At 39.7% G+C, this 7,707-nt stretch overlaps 1 non-coding gene across 1 annotated transcript; it reads right to left on the reverse strand.

The window, feature by feature from the left end:
* Positions 1 to 815: 815 nt before the first annotated feature.
* LOC111825678 lies at positions 816 to 927 on the reverse strand. Its single transcript, XR_002828878.1, has one exon. It is a non-coding gene; the product is annotated as a U6 spliceosomal RNA (small nuclear RNA).
* Between the last annotated feature and the right edge of the window lie 6,780 nt (positions 928 to 7,707).

Here is a 7,707-nt window from a genome sequence, read left to right on the forward strand (position 1 = left end):
AACATTAACATGGCTATATTTCAAAAGGAATGTTAAATAGAAACAAGAAGTTGGAGTACGGTGTATACATTATGATGCCATTTTAATTTTTAAGTAAGCAAAATGACATTCTCTATTATTTATAGAGTTACACTTATGTGGTAAAGATATTTTAAAATAAAAGGGCAGGACCCACACCAAGATCCAAATAGTGTTACCTTTGAGGAGAGAGGGAAATGAGTAGGATTGGGAGGTATACTAAAAGGACTTCCAGGTATTCACATTGGCTAAATCTAGGTGTTTAGTTTATGGGTGTTTATTATATTACTTTCTCTGCTTCTTGGTATGTTTGAGATAGTTCGTATTTTTAAAGCATTTAAACATTCCATCCCCTTTGTTTATAAAGTAATCACCTAAGTATATGCCATCTCTTGGCATGAATAGGAAAGGAAAAGAATGTCTTCTATTAATCTGCAATTGCCATATTTTCTGGTATATCCCTTGCTGCACCACTTTTTATAAAACACTGACTTGTGGCACTGATTAAAGTCTACTTCCCCAAGGTTTATGTGCCCAGTTATTTTTGTGGGAGTTAAACCACATTGCTACAGAGGGAGAACACTGGTGTTCTCAGGAACAGGAAATTAAAAGAAGCACAGTAGGTAGTTAAGTCTGCTAAGGTAAGTCATATTCTACCCCTCCCCCAATTTTAAAAAATCCAGACTTTAACCAGTTTAATGGAGAAAGGATATTAAGTTATAATTGCTTACTCCCTCCCTCCCTCCTCCTCCTCCTCCTCCTCCTCCTCCTCCTCCTCCTCCCTCTTCTTCTTCTTCTTAAATATGGAACACTTCACGAATTTGCATGTCATCCTTGCACAGGAGCCATGCTAATTTACTCTGTATCGTTCCAATTTTAGTACAGTATATGTGCTGCTGAAGCGAGCACTACACCCTTCCTTCTTATTCTCTGATCCGAGTTATTTCATATATCTCTGTTTTGTATAGCTGCCATCCTCATGGATTTTGTTTTTGTCTTTTTATTGAACTTAGTTAACATTTCCATGTATCCACCTAGTCCCCACACTAGTCAGTGTTCCATAGTTTCCCATCTTGATAATACACTGCAGTTTGCTTAGCCTTGCTGCATTGTTGAACTTTTGAGATTTTTCCAACTTTCCAGTATTATGAATAGCATTTCTATGACCATCTTTGTACAAACTATTTTCTTTCTGGTCATTTCCTTGAGGTATAATCCTAAAGTGGAATTAAGCCAAAGGGTATGAATAGTTTTATGACTTTAAATTCATATTCCAATACTATATCAATTTATCTTAGACTCAGCAATATTGGGTTTATACATTTAATATATTTTCTCAATTCTCAATTAGGAATATAATGATTATTAAAAGCCATTTCTTTGTTTCAATTCTGCAATGTGGGCAAGGCTGGGTGGGGACTGCTGGTCTCTGCTCCATGTAATTTTTGCTGGGACAGCTTGGCTGGGGCTGGAGGATCCAAGATACTTGACTTACATCTCAGTTGCCCCTTTTGCTCCAACAGGGAGGTTGTACTCACGAACCTTAAGAAAGCAAAAGCCAAAGCTGCCCAGGCCTGCGCCTGGTAGGATGCCACTATTGCTGCATTCAGTTGGACAGAGCCAGCCAGATTCAAGGAGAGAGGAAATAGACTCCACTATGGATGAAAAAGGAATGATACGTGTGAACAGGGATGGGAGGTTTCAAGCAGGGAAAATATGCTGGTCACGTGGTAGACAAATAATAGCAGTTGGAATCATTGAGTGAAGGAACAAATGAATGAACAAATGAATAGATTAATAAAAAACATAGGACAGAAAATATTTTTAAATATACAAGACAGTACATAGACAATAAAATGTTTAAATCTTTCCTTTTAAAGGGAATGTATAACAGTAGAAACTGACAACATTCAATTTTGTACCGAAAGAGAGACTGAGGGAAGCAATGGATATTCTACATCAAGACAGATGGTGTTGGGCCAGACCAGAGTGTGTGAGGTGGGGTCATTTCAGCGAGACCAGGGGGAAGTATCCACAGCAGTGTCTAAGGCAGGTAGGACAGAGGTCAAGTCTGGAGAGGTCAGCTCTGGGAATGTGGAGCAAGAGCAGGAGCAAGAAGTGATGGAGATTCTGCAGGACCAGGCAGTAAGTTCAGATCAGCAAGACCAGATCAGCAAGGACAGGAACATGAGAAACAAAAAGGGGCTCAGGTCAACAGGAGACAAGATACTGGCCATCAGCAAAAAGTGTAGTGCTTGACCTGGGCATTCTGCTTGGCTAGTCTGATGCTGGGTAGGGCCTGGAGCCTGGGTTAGGGCTGTGCAGTACCTATGACCTAGAGAAATTCCCAGGGAGGGATGGCTGTGTGAGCCTTTAGCACCTGCAAGGTGGGTAAAGGGATCCAGGTGGAGCATTGCAGTATGCACCACATGTGGCATTGATGGTTGGATGACTAAGGACAAGTAAAGTGCTGAATCCAGAAATGATAGGATACACTGCTGAGTTGGTGAGAAGGGATGAACAATGTGAAATTAGATGGTGAAAAGCATTTGAAAAAATTCAAGCTCCATTCTTAGTAAAATATATAAATGAAAATAAACCTCTTAATAACAGAAGTAGATGGATGCCTTCTTAACATGGCAAAATATCCATATTTCAACCAAAGAGTTAAAATTATGTTTAGTGGGAAGCATCAAGCCCCTTCCCATGAAAGTCAGGGACAAGACAGGGATATTCATATTCACCATGATTATTAACATGGTTCTGGAGGTAGTAGCTAATGCAACACAAGTAAAGAAATAAAAGATATAAAAATGGGAAATGAAGAGTAAAATTTTCATTAGAAGCATAAAGATAAATTGTACCTATCAAATTAGCAAAGATAAAATCATTTGATATGCACCTGGTTGGTCATAATGTGGAGAAACAGGCTCTCCGATACATTGATAGTGGGACAGTAAATGACTACAGCCTTCTCTGGGAGACAGTCTGGCAATAGTTATTAAAATTAAACACATGTATTTAAAAATTAAACACAATTTGGCCCTGCCCAGGTAGTTCATTTGGTTAGAGCATCATCCCCATACAGTTTGATCCTCATTCAAGTCAGGGCACATACAAGAATCAACCAATGAAGGCATAAATAAGTGGAACAACAAACCTCTCTCTCTCTCTCTCTCTCTCTCTCTCTCTCTCTCTCTCTCAAATAAATAAATAAATAAATAAATAATACAAATATATGAGTATATTAAATTCAGCTTGGTATATTACTGCAAAGGAAACAACCTAAATGTCCACCAAGAGGCACAGCTTAAGTTATAGTCCAACCATGAGATAAGTGCTGTGTAACTTTTAAAATGAATGAAGCAGATTTGTTTGTACTAATATGAAGTGACTAGAGGCCCAGTGCATGACATTCATGCACTGGGGGCAGTGGGGGCCCTCAGCCCGGCCTGCGCCCTTTAGCAGTCTGGGAACCCTCGGGGGATGTCCGACTGATGGCCACCACTGCTGCGCTCGCCACTTGTCAGCCATAGCGACCGGTTATTCTGCCATTCAGTTGATTTGCATATTACCCTTTTATTATATAGGATTGTTAAAATATATTGTTGAATGAAAAGAATCAAGATGTATGCTCTGCTATTTTTTTGGTGTTTTTAAAAAACAACAACATATATGCATATAAAATCTATAAGGAAACTGATAACAATAGATGCTTCCAGAAATTTGAACTGGGTATTTGGGAGAATAAGATAAAAAGGAAACTTTTAAGATTACATTGTTTTGTCCCTTTTGAATTTTATGCCTATTCAAAAATTAATGTAAATAAATAAATGGACAAAAGAGATGGACCCAAATCAAGCAAGTATTTAAAACAACACAACTGACAACAAACTTTTATCAATAGCGACTGTAGGAAAAAGTCATCTCCTTTTCCCAAAAAAGGCGAAATAAGGAAAACTATGGATTAATAATCTGTAGGAAAGTGTGTCAGAGATGAATTATAGAAATTTAACCCCCTTCAGCCTGTAGCTGTTGGGGAAAGGGGAGATTCCTTTGGTGTTTTGTCCAAGAAAACAATTGTTACAACATTCTCTGAGTTCTAATCAATTTTTTATTTTATGGCTTGCAAGGGCTTGTCTCCTCACGGGCTTGGGGTAAACACCAGGGTGTACCACACCACTCCTGAGCAGGCTAGCAGGCATACCAGGCTCCCAAGCCCTCAGTGTCTGCAGAGAGACTTATTTGGGCTGAGGTGTGGCTGAAGCCACTTGGGGACTATACGCCAGCAGAAAGGACAATGACATCCCTTGTGCTCTTGGTTAATGTAGCAAGCATGAGGGTGTCTTGTGTGGCTCAGGGATAAATGTGCCTTGGCACAAAGCAGTCTGAGCATAGATGAAAGCTGCCTAGAACCTGGAGACCTTGATAGGGTGGGTGGTCACCACTCTCCTAGGAAATTGAGTTTAAGGGTAACACATCCGAATAAAAAAAAGGGGGTGGGGATTAAGCCAGTTCAAACCTGTTTACTCATTGGAAAATTCTTACCGTTGGCCTTCATAGGGTTTCATATAGATCCCTAACTACTAAAGACTTTACCCTTATTTCACTGCCCTTTCAATAATTATTCTAATAGAAACAAGAATCTCATGGACGCCACTTTTTCATTACTGGAATGCAAGCCCCTTTGCCATAGCAAATCATACAGATATGCCTCTGTATGCTCGTGATGTAGTTTTAATAACATGTATTATGGGTGGTCTCTATAAGCGTCTGTTCCCACTGTCTTAACTTCTGTAGAAAGAGTAGCTCAGATTTCAGCTTCTGCCTTCTGTGGTCATTCACCAGAATTCAAATTAGCTCCGTGTCATAGGTCAAGTTGTGTAGGTTACTGGTTGTACAGTTTGCAGCTAATTCACTCTGTCAGGCACGTCAGGAAATTATGCTGTTCAGCATCGAATGTTCCACAGGAACATTACTAGACTTTTTCTATGGCTGAGAGGCAAAATTAATGACACCTGCTCTAAAAGTTTTCCACATCAAGCTTATTTATGTATACCAGGCTCTGCCCGCCCAAGCACCACTGATAAGACGATGAGTCCCATGCAATTCATATTTGTATGTTTCTAGTACCTCAGCCAGATACTAGAATGGAGGCAAAGGTGATTCTTGAGGGAAAATTCTGGCTTTGGCTCAGGTATTCTGCAGTTCACCTTCCCTAAGAGCAGAGTTTGGGGCAAGGTTTTCAACTTGCTTAATAGGTGTTAGCTGCCGGGAGCCGGTCCATCCTTGCTGCTTGACACAGTCGCTGTAGGAAAGAAACATCTGCACAGCATATGTTTCAAGGGACCTGGCATATATAGCATATTGTTCTTAATATGTTTGCTCTCTTTAGCGCCATGTGTTTTAAGCAAGGTCACCTCTCCGAGAAAGGTTGTTTCCCCAGGTGGGGATTTTTCCCTGAGGTTAGGGAGGGGATACAACCCCTTAATTAAGTGCCAGGCGGGTAGTTAAGCTACATAATCTTTACTCCCTGGAATGGAGATAAGAAACGCCCTAACCTTTGTAATAGAAATTGACAGGATTAAAATCGGCTGGTATAAATACGGATGTAACAAGACAATAAACATCAGATCCTGATCAGTTCCTAACCAGAACTCCGACCAGAACTTTGGCTGGAGATCCTGGCTAGAGGTCCTGACTAGGCTGCTGATCAACTGATCGCTGTCTCCGTGTCATTCCTTCTTCGCCGACTCCGTCCACACCTTTGGGGACCCCTGGACCCGCTGGGATTGGACCCCAGCAGTTAGCCTTGCCCCCTGCTTGCCTGATGTACAAGATGTAGTATCTTCTATCAGTCAGCAACATAAAATCCTAACACTACATTCTAATTGGAGAATAACCCTGGATTGTCATTATTTTACTTTCTTAAAAAGATAAGCAGAGAAAAATGACATTTAGTCAAGATTGTTTAAGTAACATGTTATCCATCTACTTTTTGGTGACTTTTAAGAGCTGTACTTGTATCTCCTTAGATTATTGTAAAGCTATATATTTATGCGACATTAACTTAGTCCTCTCCAGATTCCCCATTACTGAGTTTATCTTTTAGAGAGTGCAAGGACCAAATTTGCTGTAAAACTATTGTCACCTACATAAGGCATTACATAATGTGTTTACTTTATTTTGGGTTTAGTAGTAGGGGGAAAAGCCCTTCTGAAAAACTGGTTTCTTTATTTCCCATTCTAAGAGCAATATTGTATTAGTCTTCTTTTTCTGGTGGCAGAAACAGAATTAGTAATCTTGCATAGTTACCATGTTAGCCTTTGGGGCTAGAGTATATGCTTCCTCCTCCTTTTTATAACTTTGTTATTATATTTCTGTCCCAATAAATGTGTTCATATGTGTCTCTTATTGGAAGCTACTGTATGGTCTACATTTAGTTTTAGAAAAAGTAGGGCTATGAATTTATATTACCATAAAATAATTTCATAAAACAATATTATGTTTATTTTAAAAGATAACAACTATAAAAACAATAACAAAAAACGAACAATAACAGCAGATTGTATCCATGCAAGGAAGAAGATTTTTAAAATAACAAATGCCTGATAAAGAAAAAGTACTCAAGATTCATTTTGTTTCATTCATTCATTCATTCATTCATTCATTCATTCTAGAATTCATTCATAACAGTAAAATATTAGATAAACTCATTGATTTTCTAAATGCATTAGTATGCTCCATGTTGGAGGTTGGCATCTATACTCTTCTGGGAGATTCCAGGAAAGGATAGGAATTGGGAAAAGGACAGGAATGGGGAGGGCAGTGGGTGCTCTACATCCATTAAAATGTATGCATACCAGTTTAATCTGCCTTGGTGGGTCAGGTCTGACTCTTCCTGGCCTGGTTCAGCAATGATGTAGACACTTTGAGGGTAAGGAATTTTACCAGGCATGAGTGAGCTAAGATTTTCTATTAAATATTTGCTGGTGGTGATCCAAGTGTCCCAGGGCCTGAGCTCCGGCCCTTGTCCCCATGCTTCCCTTGCCAGCAGATGATAGCCCCATCTCTTGTGACCTAGGAAGCTGTTTCCCCGAGAGCCTTTAGCTTGTGTGGGTATAGGTCTTGGAAAAGAAATTTACACCCTTTCTCCACCCAAACTCCATGTCTGTAAATATAAAGTTAGCTGTGTTTTAAAATATTATGCTCTTTAGAATACCCATAAGTCTTCAACATTCCTTTCCCTTAATTTTTCATAGCTGTATATGAGACAATGTAATATGAAAATGTTCTTGGGTACTTTGAAAGTTTGTGATAAAATCAACGTATCACTGACCTAGCCAGTTTGGCTCAGTGGATGGAGCACCGGCCTGTAGACTGAAGGGTCCTGGGTTCGATTCCGGTAAGGGCATGTACCTTGGTTGTGGGCACATCCCCAGTAGGGGGTGTGCAGGAGGCAGCTGATCGATGTTTCTCTCTTATCAATGTTTCTAACTCTCTGTCCCTCTCCCTTCCTCTCTGTAAAAAATCAATAAAATATATATATATATAAAAATCAACACATTACACATCATAATCATAACATTGGGGGATCACTCTAGTTCACTGGTTCTCAAACTTCAGTGTGTATCAGATCACCTGGAGACCTGGCTGAAATTCAGGTTGCTGGGCCTACTTTCTAATTCA

Source organism: Myotis lucifugus, unplaced genomic scaffold (assembly GCF_000147115.1).
Source record: "Myotis lucifugus unplaced genomic scaffold, Myoluc2.0 scaffold_0, whole genome shotgun sequence".
In the NCBI taxonomy this organism is placed as follows: domain Eukaryota; kingdom Metazoa; phylum Chordata; class Mammalia; order Chiroptera; family Vespertilionidae; genus Myotis; species Myotis lucifugus.